This window comes from Ochotona curzoniae, unplaced genomic scaffold (genome assembly GCF_017591425.1).
Source record: "Ochotona curzoniae isolate NIBS_2020 unplaced genomic scaffold, NIBS_Ocur_1.0 contig_4501, whole genome shotgun sequence".
Taxonomy (NCBI): domain Eukaryota; kingdom Metazoa; phylum Chordata; class Mammalia; order Lagomorpha; family Ochotonidae; genus Ochotona; species Ochotona curzoniae.
In genome coordinates, this window is record NW_024466307.1 from 10782771 (window position 1) to 10801813 (window position 19043).

Consider the following 19043-nt stretch of genomic DNA (forward strand, 5'->3'; position numbering starts at 1 on the left):
ATAACACAAAAGAGGTCATTAGATTTGTGTAAATGGAGATTTTGATCATTAGTATTTTGATATTACAATAAAATGATTCACTGCTTTGCGTCTTGACAGTACTTTCAATATAGTCCAAGTCACCTAATCAGTTAATTCCTCTACAAAATGAGAGATAAATCTTTTGACATTTCCAGTAAGGCCTCACTGAAAATACCAAAGTGCCAAAATGTGTTAACTTTTGAGTTTTTGATTGCTTGTCAAGGATACCAAGAAGGCTTAACATATCTAATTGAAATGAAATCTCTTTACATGATACAAAATGGATCAGATCTAATTATTGAATAAAGTGATCACACAAATACCTTTAAAACAAGTACATAACTTATATAGGCTTTAAACAATAAGAACTTAATATTTTGCTATAAAAATTAATTTAGTCATTATTTAGATAGACACCACTTAAAAGGAGATATTACAATAACATGTCAGTTTTTAACTTTGTTGCTTTAACAGGATCAAACTTTAACTCCATGTATCAATGGCAAATATTTAGAATGTTGCAAACAATATTTTAAATACTATGATTGTTTATATTACACATAAATCGTACAAGATGTATTCCTTTCAGATCTTCCATAACTTCCTGCTCTTTTGTTCAACATACATAGACTTTCAAATATTTTGTCCTCTATCTTCGCACACTAATGCGACCATTCTCCTGTAGGACAAAATATTTTACAAGTTATATTCTTCTTTTATCCAAAAGTCTCTTACAACCTTTCTCATTAAGAACATATTTCCATGCTTGCAATCGTCTCCCATCTTAATGTAAAAATTAGCAGATAGGGCCTGGCACTGTAGCCTAGCAGCTAAAGTCCTCACCTTGCACATGCCAAGATCCCATATGAGTGCCAGTTCTTACTCTGGCAGCCCTGCTTCCCATCCAGCTCCCTGCTTGTGGCCTAGGAAGGCAGTAGAGGATGGCCCAAAGCCTTGGGACCTGCACCCATGTGGGAGACCCACAGGGGGCTTCTGGATTCTGATCAGCGCAGCTCTGGACATTGTGGCCGCTTGGGGAGTGAATCATTGGACAGAAGATCTTCCTTTCCATCTCTCCTCCTCTGTGTATATCTTACTTTCCAGTAAAAATAAAATAATTATTAAGAAAAAAACTAGTGGAAATAGCACATGGATTCATCTCAGAGCTTGGAACAATTTAACAGTGGCTTAGATCTCGGTTCCATATCAGATTATTTTTTGCATGAATGTTACAGTTTTAGACAATGCTGTAAATAATATTTTAAGAGTTTTAGTTAATTATGCACAAACATTGTCCATAGAGTACAAGAGGATAAGTATATTTAAGTTTACATTTGGAAAATATTTATTTCCTTAAGTTAAAATTTAAAAATTTTTGGCTGTAAAAATCTCTCCAAGGTGTCTATAACAGGAGTTGAATGTCAGTTGCTTTTAATGGGCTCTGGTAAATCAAGTTGCAGAACAAGTGTGGCAAGTCACAGTTTTTTACTTTTTCTTAAGTGGATGTTACTTAGCTTATCTTCTACTCCACCCCTCTTGACTAGGGGGTGGGGGCTGGAGTTGACAAGAGAAAACAAAATTTAAACTGGCTTTGGAGAAACTACAGTTGAAGGGAGTGGCTGGTTTAACAGAGAAAGCCGGGAGAGTGATGGTGGCTGTTGCTGGGGCAGGGAAATGGGGGAAGAATCAGTTTTGCTCCTGAGGTGGCTATGTGGGAGAAGGGGTCAGTGATTGGGGCCCACCATAAGAAGGAGGCCGAATAGGAGAGGTGGGTTCTCTTGGGGTGAAGGCTTGGAAGTCAGATTGATTAGAAGAGGAGTGAGTTAAGAGGTCTGAGGGTTTAGAGTGTACTAGAAGCACTTGAGAGGGCTAGCAGGATTGATGGTAGGCGAGAACGGAGAAAAGGAAGGCTTAAACATAGGAAATATCTTGCTGTTCACCATTGCAGTGAAAGAAGTTATCTAGAGCATGGAGAATTTGAAGGTCAAATTGAATCATTCTCTAATTTGTGTCGAGTCCAAGCAACATTGCAGAATGAAATCAGTTGGCCTGGCTGGAGGTTAGAGGTTTTGAAGTTTTTAGGAGACAGCCATGTGGCAACTCTGTGGGAGGCTTGAACTCATTAGCCCGGCTGGAATAACCAGAGCCCAAGGTGGTGGGATTCCCGTAACCTTGGATTTTCATAGAGGTTAAAGTCCAGTTCCAGAGCTGAAGCATACAGAGGAATCTGCTGAGAGAGGGAGAGGTTACACTCACTCATTGCCTACCATTTATCCGATTGGAGTAACACATAGAGTCAGCAGTGGCTAAGAGGTTATGGAGATTTTGTTCACAGGTAGTCCAAATTGGGGTCTGAAGAAGTGATGTGGCAGCTCAGATCCCCAGTAGGAAGAACAATCAAGAGATCTTTAGACAGGGGGTTATCAAAGGGTCCCAGAAAGTGAGAGTTAGCTTTGGTAGCAGAGCAATAAGCAACCATGGTTCAACATCAGAACATCTTGGAGGATTCCAATCTATTCATAGACTCACAAACTAAAGCTGAGGTGGCTAGGTGGGAGAAGGGGTCAGTGATTGAGGCCCACCATAAGGAGGAGGCCGAATAGGAGAGGTGTTCATAATGTTGTGGTCTAAGTTTTTTGGCAAAATAGTTATTTTCTAGGTTCTTGCCTCTGACACGACTTAAGCAAGTTGTAAAATTTATTCAGACCATGAGAAACATAGACTTACCTGGGCCATGTTTAGGAAAAATAGGCCAGAAAGGAAAGGACAAGGGAGAAGGATTGCTATCTTCTGTCCTCAGAGCAAGTGTGCAGGAAGCAAATGAACAGGCAGATAGGACACATGGGCTTTATGGGGGCTTGAGAGTGGAGCAGTTATGTAACAATGCAATACTGCCCCCCTCTCAAGTTCCAGGGAATTAAAGATGAGCACCAATTGAGTCATAGGTGGGCAGAAGGATTATATAGGCGGGGGAGGTGTGGCTTCCACACTGAACTAGCTGTCTAAAATCATATCAGTTTCAGTAGCTTCAGAAATGTGTTTGACAGAAGCAGCCCATTGGCTAGGAGTGGGGTAGCACTGGGCAGGTGATTTGATGTATTAATCACCACTCCTCCCTTCCCACCCTTTTCAGATGGCTGGAGACTTTCCTATAGATTGCTCTAACTTGATGAAAGGTGGACAATCTTAACTTTAGAGGAAAAGAGTGATTTTTTTTCCTGTTTTGTTTGAACTTAGATTGTCAGAGTTTGAACATGGGATTCAGGGGCCATTTGTTTGAGAGATGCTTCTGAGAGACAGGTGAGGAAGGGGTGTGATTGGTCTTGGCCTCCTCCATGGGGAAGAGCATTGTGATGTAATTTCTACTGCAGACCTGTTTGGAGTCACAGGCTGGCCTTTTGTGCCACTTCAGTCAGTCATGGATGCATCTCTGGGGTGTCAAGACATCCTGGGCAAACTATACACCGAGTGTAATTCTAAGAGAACTCCCTGGGAGTCATCAGCAAAGACTGCTGAGGTACAGGTGTCAGCCCAGTAAGCAGGTGGGATTGGGGTGCATCCTTGCTCCTACTGTACGGAATCATATATAAACTGGAATTGTTTAAAAAAAAAGATTTATTAATTTTTATTGGAAAGGCAGATTTACAGAAAGAAGGAGAGACAGAAAGATCTTCTGTCTGCTGATTTACTCCCCAAATGCCTGCAATGATGAGCTGGTCCAAAGCCAAGAGTCAGAGCTTCCTCTAGATCTCCCACTCAGGTGCAGGGTCCCCAAAGCCTTGGGCCATCCTCTGCTGACCTTTCAGGGCACAAGCAGGGACCTGGAAGGGAAGTGGAGCACAAACTGTTGTCCATATAAGTTCCAAGTGCTTGCAAGGCAAGGAATTAGCCACTGGGCTATCATGTCAGACCCATAAACTAGAATTTTAAGTTTCTAAATCACAAAATCAAAATTATATTTTATAGGGTGGGCATTGTAGTACATCCCAAGTGTGCTCAGAAAAAGTATAAGATGGACTGTGTTTCTGTTGAGAAGCACTAGAAAAGCACAAGTTCATGGATAAAGTATTATGAAGAAACTAAGTATGGATTTCAGGCCGTTTTTATGCCAAAGTAGTCTTAATTCCATTTTCACAAACCTTTTGAAATACCTTCATATATACGTATCTTGCCTACTATCTCATATTTTGTCCCATATCTTGGGGTGTGAAACTATAACATATTCTTATAATGACCTTGTAAGTAACCATTGTCATTGCCATTCCTCTACAAATGCTAAAATCTATGCAGCTTTTGACAGGAGAGCAAAAGACTAGACAATACTTAGAGCTTCCTGTCAGCATTCTACTTGTTCAAATTAGAGAAAGTTGAAAAGAGGGCATTTCTTTTGCTGCCAAAGATCTGGAAACACTTTGTGCCTCAAGTGGATGTTCGGCCAAGTGAGGACCTCCATTGGGATGGCAGAAATCACACACTGTACTCCAGAACCCTGGCTATGCCAAGTCATACTACTTTACTTTGGAGCTCTACCATGTGGTTGAAGGTCAGGCCAAGGCCCTGAGACCCACCGTAGTGCTGCTGCAGATTGCTGGACACTGCCAGCAAAATGCATCCTTTTGTGTCTTTGCCAGGTAAGGATCTGAAGATGAGATGTGAGGCGCATCCCTGGTGCCTCTCATCTTGTGCCAAACCAGGACTGCGCTACAAGGAGTCCCCATGCCAGTTTTCCCTTATTTCAAAGTTGCTCCCTTTCCTGCCCAAGAACATTAGAGCAAAGGATAGCCATTCTGCTATACTTGACAAAAGTTCTAAGGAATCCCACAGAATTTCAGACATTTTTGAAGTTCCCAAGCAAAGGATGCAAGGTACATCAAGGGATGTGATAAGAATAGGATAGGTATTTTTTTTTTTTTTACAAGGCTTCACCTTGTTGACAGGGTGCTGATGTTATAATGGTTGTCATTTACCATGGCTCTGCATGGTATGCATGCATTCTGTTTTGAGTCATCATAAACTGTGCTGCTTTGGAGATTGTGCAGGTTGAACTTGACCATGAAGGATTTGGCATTTAGCTTTCCTGAATTAAAAGACTTTCAGCACATGATTTCACAGCTGGCATTTAGGAGTTGCTGCAAGCTCAGGGGCCCCAGACGTGGTCTGCATCCTCTCCCAGCTCTCCCATAGTCCCTGCAGCAGCCAGGGGCTCCAGACATACACTGCATCATTGTCTTCAAGCACATCTGTGAGTGCCAGACAACAAGCAAACACTAATGAAGTTCCAGGTAGAGGCATGTTTATTTGTTTTCTGTGGTTCAGAACCCATTTCCGTTTGCTTGAATAAGACACTGTCTAAAAGCAATTTCCGTTTTCTCCCCATGACTCCTTGAAATGGTAAATTATTAAAACCACCAGGGCTACTAGTAATGAATGAGAAGTGATCTCACTATACTGGAGGCACTGAGCAGAGAGGGAAGTTGCAGATCATCGTCCATCTACCCTGTGGGATTCAAAGCAGTGGGTTCTGCATTGTTGTTTGGTAGTCCCCAGTTCCTGAATCCAATATTACATTATAAAGGTGATTCATTTTAGGATGAAGTTCTGTCTGTTAGCTCACATCACTGCTCAGGAGAGGTCATGAGTAGCAAGAATACAATGAAATGACGAACAATGAGATGGAATTCACAAACAAAAGTGAATGGAGATGCTGAGAAGTCTTTGTTTACAGAGGAGTTTCTATGTATGACGAGAGCTTGGGCATGCAGACTGCAAGACTAATTAGACAATTTGGATTCTGCAGTGGGGCTTTAGCAAAGGAGTTGAGATTTATTAGTTAAGTGGCCCATATCCCACCTCAGAGTACCTGGGTTTGATCCCTGGCTCTGGCTTTTGAAACCAACTTCCTGCTATTGAAGATCTTGGGAGGCAGCACGGATGACTCAGGTAACTGGGCTCCTGCCACCCATGCAGGTGACCCAGACTGATCTCCTGGCTTCTGGCTTCAGCCTTGCACAGCTCCAGCCATTGGAGGCATTTTGGAAGTGAACCAGTGCCTCAGAGCTCTCTCCATTTGTATCTCTGGCTTTAAAATAAATAAAATAAAATATTTAAAATTGGGTTCTGGCCCTGCTCTGACAGTGATATAACTGGGTGGGATTCATCACTACCCAACCTTTATTTCCATTTCTGCAAGATGGTGAACACTTCTTACACAATTTGTCTACTCCAAAGAATTACTGTTGTGAAATGATGCGATAGTGTATGTACAAATTATCCATGAATTGCAAAACATTTAACTAGTATAGCATACCATAGGACAGAAAACATGTTCAAACTGGAGAGTGAGTTTTAATTTTTTTAAATTATTTATTTTTATTGGAAACACAATTTACAGACACAGAGAAAGATTTTCCATCTACTGGTTTACTCCCCAGATGGACACAATGGCCAGAGCTGATCTGATCTGAAGCCAGAAGCCAGGAGCCTCAAGCCTCTTCCATGTCTCCCACACAGGTACAGGTTCCCAAGGTTTTGGGCCATCATCTACTATTTTCTCAGCTTGGAGCTGGATGTGAAGTGGAGCTGGCTGGGACACGAACTGGTGCTCATATGGGATCAGAGTGCTTGGAGGATTAGCCAATTAATCCATCATGCCAGGGCCATGAATTGATTTGCTTAACATTTGTTTTGTCATATTTACTCACAAGTCCATTAAGCTTCCATTATTTCCTACTCCCAGTGGGTCTCTGGTATCCAGTTCTATCCTTCAAAATCCCTTTTTTCCCTTCTGTTCTGTGAAATTGGGGGATTTTCCTGAATGACAGTTTTCCAGGGAAAAGTCTTTTTAAGCCTCTGAAGCCATGAGAGGTCTTTTTTTTTTTTTAAGATTTATTCATTTCTATTGTAAAGGTACATATACAGAGAGAAGGAGATACAGAGAGAAAGATCTTTCATCCACTAACTCATCCCTCAAGTGGCCAAAATAGCTGGAACTGAATTGATCTGAAGCCAGGAGTCAAGAACTTCCTCAGGGTTGCCCACATGGGTACAGGGTCTCAAGGCTTTGAGCCATCCTCCACTACTTTATCAGGTCACAAGAAGGGAGCTGTAAGGGAAGTAGAGCAGCCAAGACACAGGCTGGTGTCCACATGGGTCCCCAGCACATGCAAGGCAAGGATTTAGCCACTAGGCAATTGTGCAGGCCTCCATGGAGGGTCTTTAAAAGCATTCAAAAGTAATAAAAGCAGAATATCTGTCTTAAAGGAGCTATATAGTAGTAAGGTAATGCAGTTCACCATTTAGGATTCTGTCTTGATAACATGGAGACCTCAAGACTAGTTTGACTCCCAATATCAGAGCCTACACCTGGTCAACATTTAGTCACACTCATTATTGAAAGCCTATTTCATCCTGACTGCAAGATCCAATTGGACTTCTGTTGTTGCAAGTGATAGAAACTCAACAAAAACTATCTTAATTGAAACCGTAACTATGTTGGTTTATTTCATGGAGAAATCTGATGGTAGTATGGCTCCAAGCGTGACTAGATTCCTTGACTAATTTTGCACCAGTAAAATTCCTTTCATCCCTGCTCTGCTTTCCTCTGGATTCTCTTCCTGCCTGGACAGTCACTCTCCATGTGACATGCTGATGAAAGCAATCTGGACTAACCAAGATTTGTGAGCAGTTAATTGCTGTTGCAAGTGCCAGAAAAATATTTCAAATGGCTTTAACAAGATAGCTGACTTCTTTCTCACAAGCAGTTGTTACCAACAATTGGGGGGCTAGTAAAATAATTGCATCCCATGAAATCTTCGGCTGTTTATCCTCTCAGCTCTCTGCAGTATCATCCCTAATGTGAGGATATTGCTTCGGTTCAAAATGGCCCAGCTATAACATTCTGTTCCAAGCAGGAAAACACAGCAGGGGGGAAGTAAGGTTGAAAAATCACAAAGCAGCTCTTTCTTAAAATGACGTGTAGGTGCAGTCATTTAGCCAAGTGCTCAAGATGCCTGAGTCCCACATTACAGTATCTGGGATGGATGGAGAGATCCAGCTCTCAGTCCCAACACTGTGCTAATGCATCTGTTGGGAAATGACAGTGATGGCTCAAGTAGTTGGGTTCTAGCTATCCAGTGGGAGAGTTGGGTTGAGTTCCTCATTCCCAGGTTTGGCCTGTCCTATCCATAGACATTGCAGATATTTGGAGAGTGAATCAGTTGGTGGGCACTCTTATCCTGTATACCTTTCAAATAAACAAACACCAAAAAAATTAAATTTAAGGAAAGAGATCTATGGACGCTCTCACTACATTTTCACATTGTGCTCTTGCTATTTTCATTTTCATCTTGTGCTATTCAGCTTCAAAGAAGGCTGAAAAATGTTACTTTTATTCTGTGTGTTCTATATGACCATTTCTCTGGCTAATCCTTTACTATTTTGGGAAATATCTATCTAACAGGATAGATATTGGGGAATCATTAACAACCTCTTCCACTCAGTCTAACAGCCCTCCTGTTAGCTGTATAGCCAACAGGAAAAGAGAACATGTTCTCAGATATGTCTAAAAGGAAACTCTTTTTGGTACTCTGAAAGGTTGAATCTATCATTGTCACTGATGAGCTTAGATGCTTGCCCCTGCTGGGGTTCATGCCAGGCACATGCAGACCCCATGAGATTGGTTCCTTGAAGGGAAATGCAATGTAAGAGATTATCTAATAGCAACAAAGAAGGGAAGGGAAGAGCAGGCATTGGCTAGAACTTTTCCTTACCCACCTTTAGCATCAGAATGTCCAGCTATATTCTATGTCAACTGAGAGGTACAATGGACTCCTCCTAATATTTCACAAAGTAAAAATATTAGGCCAGCCCCCATTTTCCTGATGAGAAGTGAATATTTCATTATGCAACAAGCTCCTTGGAATTGGCATACATAACTTAATCCCATGAGATCTCCCTGGGTGTTGTCTTTGGAAACTTTATGTAAGCCTCAATGATCAATTGGTATTATGCTAGGAGGATTTTTATTTTGTGACTATTGCAGGCAAGTATTCACAGTTATCATATGTTATCTATGTATTGTATTTGAAGCATTTTTAAAGGTCACATGTTTATGACAAACAGTGAAATTCTACACTTGTCATTGTGAAATGGTCATAACTTCAGGAATAATAAGTTTGACATTTTTCAGTTATTGATTTATCAAGTTAATGCTTACAGATCCTTAGATCTGAATCCTTAGATCCTTAGATCCTTAGAATCCTTTAGAATCATTAGTTAATGCTTTCCACCTTAGAATTACCTGAACCTGAAAGTTCATAGGAAACTAGGAAGTGGAGACTGGGCTTTATTTTGTACTTTAGCATGGATTTCATAAGATTGGCTTCAAAAACAGTTAAGACTGACATTGACTGAGGTCCTTGTTGACTAATTGATCATCCCTAAACCATATTTGTGCAAAATCAAGAACAAGATTTCATGAAGTCCTTTGCCTTTTACACAGGCACATATGGAATTTTTTTTTTTTTAGGATTTATTTATTTTCATTGGAAAAGCACATTTATAGAGAGAAGGAGAGATAAAGAGCCTCTGTCTGCTAGTTCACTCCCCAAGTGGCCACAATGGCCAGAGCTGAGTCAGTGTGAAGCCAGGAGCTTCTTCCAGGTCTCCCATACAGGTACAGGGAGGACCATCATCCACTGATTTCCCAGGCCACCAGCTAGGAGCTGATGGGAAGTGAAGCAGCTGGGACATGAATTAGTGGCCATATATGATCCCGGGCATGGTTAGTTAATTGAGCCTCTGCGCTGATTCATTGAACTGCTTTTTCAGATACCTCAGGCATATTGAAGATAACAGAACTGAAGGCATCTTCCTGACCATGGGCCCTCACAAGAGGGCCTGGCCATAAGCCATTCACATGAAGGACCTGATCTTCCTGGCATTTCTACCACTTTGATATTTGGCAGAGCTTATTCGCTGACTGAGCACCTTGGTCTGTATTAACTAATGAACATTCTTAGCATCGTTTCCGTCCCGTCCAGGTTAAAGTTCAACACAGCATACACTGTCTAACCATTAGAAGGGATAGACTGAAGATGCTGTGGGAAGAGCCCAGAGGCCTGAGACGGCACAGAACTTGACCTTACACCAAGCAAGTCTGTCCTGTTTGTAAAGTCTCATAGATTCACCCATGAAGCTGTGTTCCTCTCTCGAATAACTTCACAAACTGTTAGGGACTGAAGGTCAGGTTCAGAAGTGATTTCTTTTTATGGTCAGTCTTTCTTCAGCTGTGGTTTAATAAACATATTCCATTTATTTCAAAGGCAGAGAAATCTTTATCTGTTGGTTCACTCCCCCAAACACCTGCAGCAGCTAGGGCTGGAACATTTGTTGGGCCAGTAGCCCGGAATCTGGCTGTCCCACGTAAGTGGAAGGCATCCAAGTACTCGAGCCAGCACCTGCTTCCTCCCATTAGCAGCAAGCTGGAACGTGGGAGAGGAGTTTGGACTTAAGCCAAAACACTCCAATAGGGGATGCAGGTATCGCAAGTGGCCTCTGGGTTGGGCCAAACTCCCTCTTGTCCAGCCAAGGTTTAGAAAAGGCTGCTGGGTGGCACAAGGCCCGGCTCTCAGCACGGACAGGAGAGCTAAGAGAGTTGCCTTCTGCAACAGCTCACTACCAACTCCTGAAACCTCATGCTCCACCAAGAAGAGGAAACTAGAGCAGGGTGGAAAGAAAAGACAAAAATGCTTACTGTATATGGAGGAAGAAGGAAAGAAGAAGCCATTCTGCTCATGACCACCGAGGACTGGTCCTGTCGGGTAACCATCGCCCAGATTGTGACTTTCTCATCCCAAGCCTAACCCATGCCAGGATTTGCAGACCCCTCCAAAATCCTGGGGATGGCAGGACACAAGGAGTCAGGTCTCCAGTTTCCCACAAAGAACTCCTCTTCACAACACTCCCCGAGTCACTACAGCTGACTTTTCTGGTCAAGGGGCACGGTGGGCTCTGTTCTGTGGAGCATCCATGGGGACAGCAATGACACAGTGGAAAGAACCTAGCTTTGGAGAACGGTCATTCTCCAGTTTCCTTATTGTGAGTGGACAAATAGAAAGTGCCTACCATTGTGTAAAACAGAAGCAATAAAGGACATCTGGAGGCCAGACTGATTATACAAGGTAGAAGAGAAAATATCAGGAGAAAAATTGTAAGCCTGACGTGGGTGAGAAGACGACAGGCACTTCCCTGGCCAACGTAATACCAGAGAGTAAAGTGAGAGGAATGGGAGAGTGACAGCTGTGGTTTTAGAAAAGGCTGTGAACTTCCCCCTCTTCCTCTTGCATCAGTCTTCTTGGAAAGTGGAAATGGGCAGCTTCTACTGACAACAAATATTCAGTTACCTATGGGTTAGTTCCTCTGCCCAAGTTTTTTAATGGCTTTCACCCCAGTCACCTGCTTATTATCATAAATAATTTTGTGTTTTGAAGTTTAACTTTCTCAAAGATAGAGGGGGAGAAATACCCATGTTCCTCTGTTCTGTGAAGTCGCAAGTTTCAAATGAAATCACATTATTGACCTTATATATTCATTTAACAAATACCTATTGTCTATTCTGTGCTCAGCAGTGTTCCAGGAGCTGGAGATAAAAACGGAACAACAGATTAGAGTCCTTGTTTGATGGAATTTACATTTTAGCAATAGGCAAAGGAGGATAAAGAAACCGGTAAATGTGTGTTCAACGTTGATAAGAACATCAGAAAAACTATGAAGAAAAATAGGCAGCCAAGAGGGATCGTATTATCGAAAAGGCCTTATAACTTTGTTGAACTGTCCAAATTTAGGGTTTTACCTGCAGACTTGATGGATGAATAGGATTAATGTCAAGGTCTGGCATCGGAGAGGATATTCGATCCTTTCCAACAAGGAGGGAGTTCTCCTTATGGCTCACAAGATGAACCTTTTCAAACAGATCCCAACTTCCCACCTTCCTCAAGTCCTCAGAGTGGTGGGACACCTCTGAGAAAGGGCCCACCCTTTCACACAGACCGGCTTTTAAATTGGCATCAGAAATATACAGGATTTGAGAATCTCTGGAACCACGATTCCACTGTTCATCTTTAGAAATCTTTGGACAGTTTTGTTGTTGTTGTTATTTGTGGTTTTAAATCTGTGTCAGGAAGAGGAAGGGATCTTTTTTGTGGTTTCTCAGAGCTTTATTTTGTTCTAATTTTAATTTTTAAAGGTTTTTATTTTGTTTATTTCTTTATTGTAAAGTCAGATATACAGAGAGAGGAGGAGAGACAGAGAGGAAGGTCTTCTGTCCATCGATTCACTCCCAAGTGGCAACAAAGGCCAGAGCTGCACTGATCTGAAGCCAGGAGCCGGGAGCCCCTTCTGGGTCAGTCTCCTACATGGGTGCAGGATCCCAAGGCTTTGGGCTGTCCTCAGCTGCTTTCCCAGGCCACAAGCAGGGAACTAGATGGGGAGTGGAGTAGCTGGGACATGAACCGGTGTCCACATGGGATCCTGGTGCATGCAAGGCAAGGACTTAGCTGCTAGGCTATTGAATTGGGCCCTCAGAGCTTTATCTTGTTCTGAGTCCTGAAAAAGATGGATTCAGGCTATCTTTACAAGCTCATGTGTGTTAAATATTAATCTTTCATGATGGTTAGACTCAGTTTATTTTATGTAATTTCTTGATTCATGTTAAAAGCACACCTCTCAAACATTTATGAATGTGCTTGCAAATGGAAGGCATGTCACTGAATAGAGAGAATAGCAAATCACTCCAGTATCCCACAGGGGAGGACGCAGTTGAATTACAAAGTAAGATTTGGTAAAGTCCCATGCAGACTTCATTATTTTAACACAGACACGTATCTCACCTAAGAGGCTACGAAGGGCCCACTCCCACTGAGGGGATGGCTAAGATGAGTTGCACTTGGGCATTGAGGTGCCAATTCCAGCAAATCAAGGTAATGGAATTGGTATTAATGTGATACTCATTCCTTTAACCTGGACCCTTTTAAAATGCTTTTCCCTGTGTTAATATTCAGTATTCACAGTTCCTTACTAACCATTCCAAGTTGCCTTAAATATTCGTTAGCCAGTCTCCTGTTGCCAAAAACCAACTGATATAGAGAAAGATTTCCCAGGCTTGCCAGAGATGGGGCATTGCCTGGCACTGAAAGCTGAGGCGCTCAGAGCAATGCCTCCAAGGACCTTTCCTTGGTCCGTGGATTCAGAGGATGGATGGAATATTTAGACAAGGATGAGCTCATTTTGAGGAGAGCCAGGGTAGGAACTGTGTCATAACTTCAAAAAAAAAAACATGGCATTTCGTACCAGGAACCAGTTATGAGCCCTCGAAGGTTGGTAATGATTTCAAGGACTTGTGCCCCCTAAGTTGGCTTTTTTGATCATTCTTAATGTGTCTAAAGACCCTTGCCCTCTCATGTTTTAAGAAAAAATGTCAAGATGTCTACACATTATGATAATATCGAGACCACAAAACATGAAATCCAATTTAATAATCTCACTTCCCTGTCTTCAGTGCATTTGTTTAAATTAATCTAAAGATTTGCCTTTGAGATTTGTTAAGATGTAGATGATACATATTCAAATAGTCATATAAAATCAGATAAAATGTTGGCTAAAACATTATCTCTGATTTTTAAAAAACCAGCCACTTGTATTCAAAAGTTGTGTGTGTGGTGTGTGGTGTGATATGTTTGTGAATGCTCTAATTAAAACTCATTTATTTTTTTGTTTGTTTCACTAAAGACTGAACCCAATGCTCAATGGGTCGTTTTCCTTTACTTATTTCTCCTACTTTTTCTTGCCGGTTCTTCACAGGCTGAGTGCTGGGGCACCTGACTTGGTGAGGAACACCTACTCTAGATCTGATGCATGGGACGATGTGCCACAGTTTGCTGGCACAGGTGGTAGGCCTGCTCACAGACACACTCTTCAAGCCCCAATGCTTTTCCTCTCACCATCTTCACCAGAACTCCCCTACTCCCGATACCATAATTGAAACAAAAACAGAAAACATATCTTCCAGCTCATTCAGGTTGGAAATATGCCCTTTAATGATATTTACAAAGGGTTATTTCCATGACAATATCAAAAGCCCTTAATTTCTTTTCCATGCTCCAGGGAGGAAATATTCTCATTCAAATGACCCTTCAGACTCGTGTTTGTCAAAGGTGAAAGATCAATGTGAAATGAAGCCATAAAGTAAGTGGAAGAAAATGGTAGGAAAACAAAAGATCTTAAGTATCCCCTGCCCTGTCCCCACTGTCCTACCCGGGGTGCTGGCACGTCTCAAGCAGGTCTCAGCTCTAATTGCACTATTGTTCTGTTGACTGTAAGTATGACAGAAATTGTTTTCTGGAAGTAACTGGAAATATCTATTCCTATTCTAGATTTTATTGTAAGTGCAGATGCATCTCATAAAATAAAATCTGTATAGGGAGCAGCACATTTTCTGAGAGTAAAACAATCACCGAGGAATTCGCCTGATGTGTATTTAAAATGCAGTCCTATCTGTTGCCTCTCGAATACGGATGCAAGCTGTCCTACAAAAAGAATTTCAGTATTTTCTGTAACCCTAGAAACAGCAACTCTTTCTTTAGAATGGGCTTTTGGAGTGCTAGTTCTGCTTCTGCTGTTTTTCAAACCACTAAGTGAAAAAGACTGGAATGAAACATCAATATGTTACACTTTCAAGCATTTCACTTTTGCAAAAGCTGCTTGGCTCTTCAGATGGCATCTTGGTCTCTTGTTTTGTGGGAAGAATTTTGGCCTCTGGATTGCATGGTGAATGTGACACCCCATACCCTTCCCCCCACTCCCACCGCTCTAAGAGCAAGAAAATTGTGGACTCTCTGTAAGTGGGATAAATTCCCTTACCCGTGGATCTCTCTCCAAACAAGCACACAGGAAGAAATGAAGCGAAGGCATGAAATGGGATTTCGGTCTGTCTCCTGCCCCACACCTCCATTTGGAAAGTCAAACATACCGTTGAACTCAGGATTTCATCATCATTGCAGAATTATTTTTGTTTTCTCACCAATGCCAACATGCTGCTAGGGAGGTACCAACATCCTGAAAGGAACTCATCTGTGAACTGAATTGCAGTCGCCACTGGAATAACCATCGCCTGCAGCTCTGCTCTCCTCCAGTTGCTCAACCTCATTTCAGAAAATTTCAGATCGTTGGTACAGCAGCAAGGAACACACAATACAACAGCAACTGCAGAACCTAACTGGCTTAGTATTAACTCCAAAGGCAACATACGAAAAGAGCAATTTCTGTGTCACTTCACCATCATCAGAGCTTTTGTTTGTTTGAATTATCTTATTTTCCAGAAGACTGAGGAACTGTGGGCATGTGACTGTGTTTTCAGGAACAAGTAAAGCACTGTATTTAAAGGCATGAGGGAAGCTTCCTTGGTGGATTCCACTCTGTGGCCTAAGTAGAGCTGACTGCTCTATCATTTATTTACTCTCTACTTATGTGAGAAGCAGAGAGTATGAAATAGAGATAGGGAGAGTGAGCGAGCAAGTGAGCGAGAAAGAACATCTCAACTATGGGGTTACTCGCCAAATGACCTCAGCAAACCAAAAACAGAAGCCTGAATCTCACTCCACATCTCTCACAGCGGTGACAGGAACTCAAGTGCTTGGGCCACCACCTGCTGCTTCCCAGGGTGAACTGGCTAGAAGCTTTATCTGAAACGGAGACATGTCTCAATCCTGTGCACTCTGCTATGGGATGCAAGGTTTCCAAGAAACGTTCGATGCTTGCACCCACTGTAAGAGTTGAATTCTTGTGCCTCAGTTTCTCTGTTAAAAACAGAGATAGAGACCTCTGGCAAACCAGTGCATGAGATTTCAACATTTGCTTTCTGAATTTGTACCTGAATAAGGATGGAAAATACAATAGACAAGCATTACATTACAAAATCTAGCATTCTTTTAGGCAAGCTGGTTAATACACAGTAAGCAAGCCTTTTCTTAGAACTTATTTGGACAGCTTCACAGTTACTAAGTTGGATCATATAACCCATTGGGTGGTAAGGAATTTTTCATTTCAACTGTCATATTCCATCTGACTTCTGCTGTTGTGCTGTGTGGAGCCAATTTGGAAAATATATGGCTTTTCCCCCCAGTGTTCTTTGGGCAAATTAGATGCTGGTTACAGCTGGTAAAGCTGGTTAATTATTTTTCTCCTATGGTGCCATGTTGTCCATGATGATGTAAATTAGAATATTTATAATAAGGCACATATGTAAATGTTTTCTTCAAACTTTTTGCATTAGAGATATGACTGAAGTCAGAGTGCTGAGAGGAGTGAGCTAAGACCACAGAGTTGGGAATTATTTTTTAAAATTTATTTTATTTTTGATGATGTTTACATAGTTAAAAAGGATTCATGCCCATGTGAACCACAGTTAGGGTGGGGAGGGTGAAGGAATGGAGGAAAGTGGATAAGACTACTGTTTCTAATCTCCCCTTTTACTGCTGTATCTGGGGAAAGTGGGGAGAGAAGGGGTGATAGCTGTTCCCAGAATCCCAACTGCCTCAGTATCCAGGAATGGGGGGTGGTCACCCTATATCATCCCAGAATCCCCAATAAGGAGCATATTCTGAGAGTATTGCTTAAGTGGTTTTTATAGTTCTGAGATGCTGCTGATTTTATTGTTTCAAGGATGAGGAAATCCTTCCTTGGTCCATTGGCTGATACAACCCCTTTTAGAGTCTCTACTTGCCCAGATGTTCGAAGCTTGCTGGGAAAGCTGTCCAATTTGTTCTGCCCTCAATGATACTAGACGTCCTCTGTAGGCCTCAATAAACTGGTTGCCATGTCTGCTATGTACATCTGGCCAGCCCCTACTCCCAGCTCTCACATTCACCAGTGGGAACAGTGGCCCAACAGGGGAGTCCTCACTGTTGCCCCCTACCAGGTTTGCCCCCTCCCTCTGCCTGGTCTTATGTGTGTCTGTGGGCACTATGGTACAGACTGGCATGGAGTACCTCACCTTGGCATTCACCAGCAGGTGTTGCAGCCTGGTTCAGTCTAGCCTGCCCCCAGACCCAGCTCATGCTGGTGGGTGCTGCAGCCTAGCTCTGCCCAGCCTTCCCCCATTCATGCAGATCAGTAGGTTTGGTAGCCTCGCCTAGCCCTGCCTGGACTGTACCCAATTCTGCTTCCTGTATGTGTCAGTGTGCTACAGTTTGGCCTTGTCCTACCCAGTATTCACCCCCAGAGCCAACCCACGTACCTGCCAACAAGTAAAGCAGCCCTGCCTAGCCTGTCTAACACCCAGCTGAGTGACATGGTCATCAGTGGCAGCTACAGGTCACCAGGGGAGTTTCCCAAGGACCCATACTAGGCCCACTCCAAGACCCAGATCTCACACATGCCAGTGAGTCTGTTTGGGGGGTTTGGCTGTTTGTATTCTCAACTCCTTAGTTCTGATATGTTGTTTTGGTAATGTTTATTTGAAAGGCAGAGTGAAAAAGAGGGAGAGGGGAAAGGAGCAAGAGACCGAAGAAGGGACAGAGCCTTCCTACCAGTTCCTTCACTTCCTAAATATCTGGAACAGCTGGAGTTTGGCAGTGCCAAAGCTGGAGAGCAGAAACTCAATCCATCTGGGTCTCCCACATGAAGCCTTCTCATTAGCCCCCTAGGGTCGTCCCTGTAGAACTTTCTGAAGTCTCTGCTGGTTCACCAGCTAGGGGACCTATTCCTCATCCATGTGAGTGTATGGTAGTGGTGATGGGCAGAGAGAGAAGATGGTAGATTCAGAGTCTTCCTTTCCTGTTTCTTCCAAACATTTTGTCTCCACCCAAGATATCTAGGTTCTTGGGAAGTTGGTAACAAATTCCAGAAAGATCTAGACTCTTCTGCTCTCTACCTTGTTCCTCCCCTCTGCTTTAGTTAAGCCAGTTTTACCTACTTGAATTTTCTGATACTGCAAACTGAATAGGGACTGATACAGGTCATTGCAAGCATGGTTGAATAAATTCTTTTGTTTTTTAAAATTTATTTTTATTGGAAAGGCATATTTACAGAGTGAAGAAGATATACTTCCCAAGTGACCACAGCAGCCAAAGCTGCACTGATCCAAAGTCAGGATCCAGGATCTTCTTCTGCGTCTCCCACATGGGTACAGGGTCCCAAGGCTTTAGGCCATCTTCTACTGCTTCCTAGGCCACACACAAGGAACTGGATGGGAAGTGGAGTGGCCAGGACACAATCTGGTGCTGTCTGGGATCCTGGTGCATACAAGCCAAGGATGTAACTACTAAGTCTTCCTACTGGGCCCAGTTGAATAAATTCTGGAATGAAAGATTGAATTCTGTGTGGGGAGTGGGAGTGTTAGCAGTAGCCTGGAGACGGTCAGGAAGACCTTCTGGTTAGAAGACAGGTCTGTCATGTAGTCCATTTCCAGTGGCTTCCATTCTCATGGACTGTGCCATGAATTGTGCCATCTCCCTGGAGGCGTGTAGCATGCAGGCTGGGGAAAGAGGATCCTGCATTTCTTGGCTCTTGAACACATTTAAACAATGGAGCCCTGCTTTCCAGAAAGCTGGTAGGCCTGGCTCTGAGGATTCCTTTGGATCCAGTCATTTTCAGGGCTCCGTCTCCTTCTAGCAGACTGCAGAAGAACTTATTTTGGCTAGGCTAAAATAGTACTTAGAACATGTGTATTGCTTAAATACAGGCCTTGTCATCATATACTGATGCATAATGTATGCAATTTAAGTAAATGTCAGATTATTTTTTACTGCATTTAAATATTCATTTTACTGCGTTAGCTCATGTTCCATTGCACGTATTGCTCTGTATAGCATTTGACGAGCTACACAGCTAAATAAAAACAACAAAGAATTGCAGAGTTTTTGCACACTGACCTGGATTGAGTCTGTCCGATTGCCTTTGTGTTTATTTCATTTCTGAGTCCCTTCAACATGCGTTCATCCCCTTCTTGTCATGACGGTTGGAAGAAA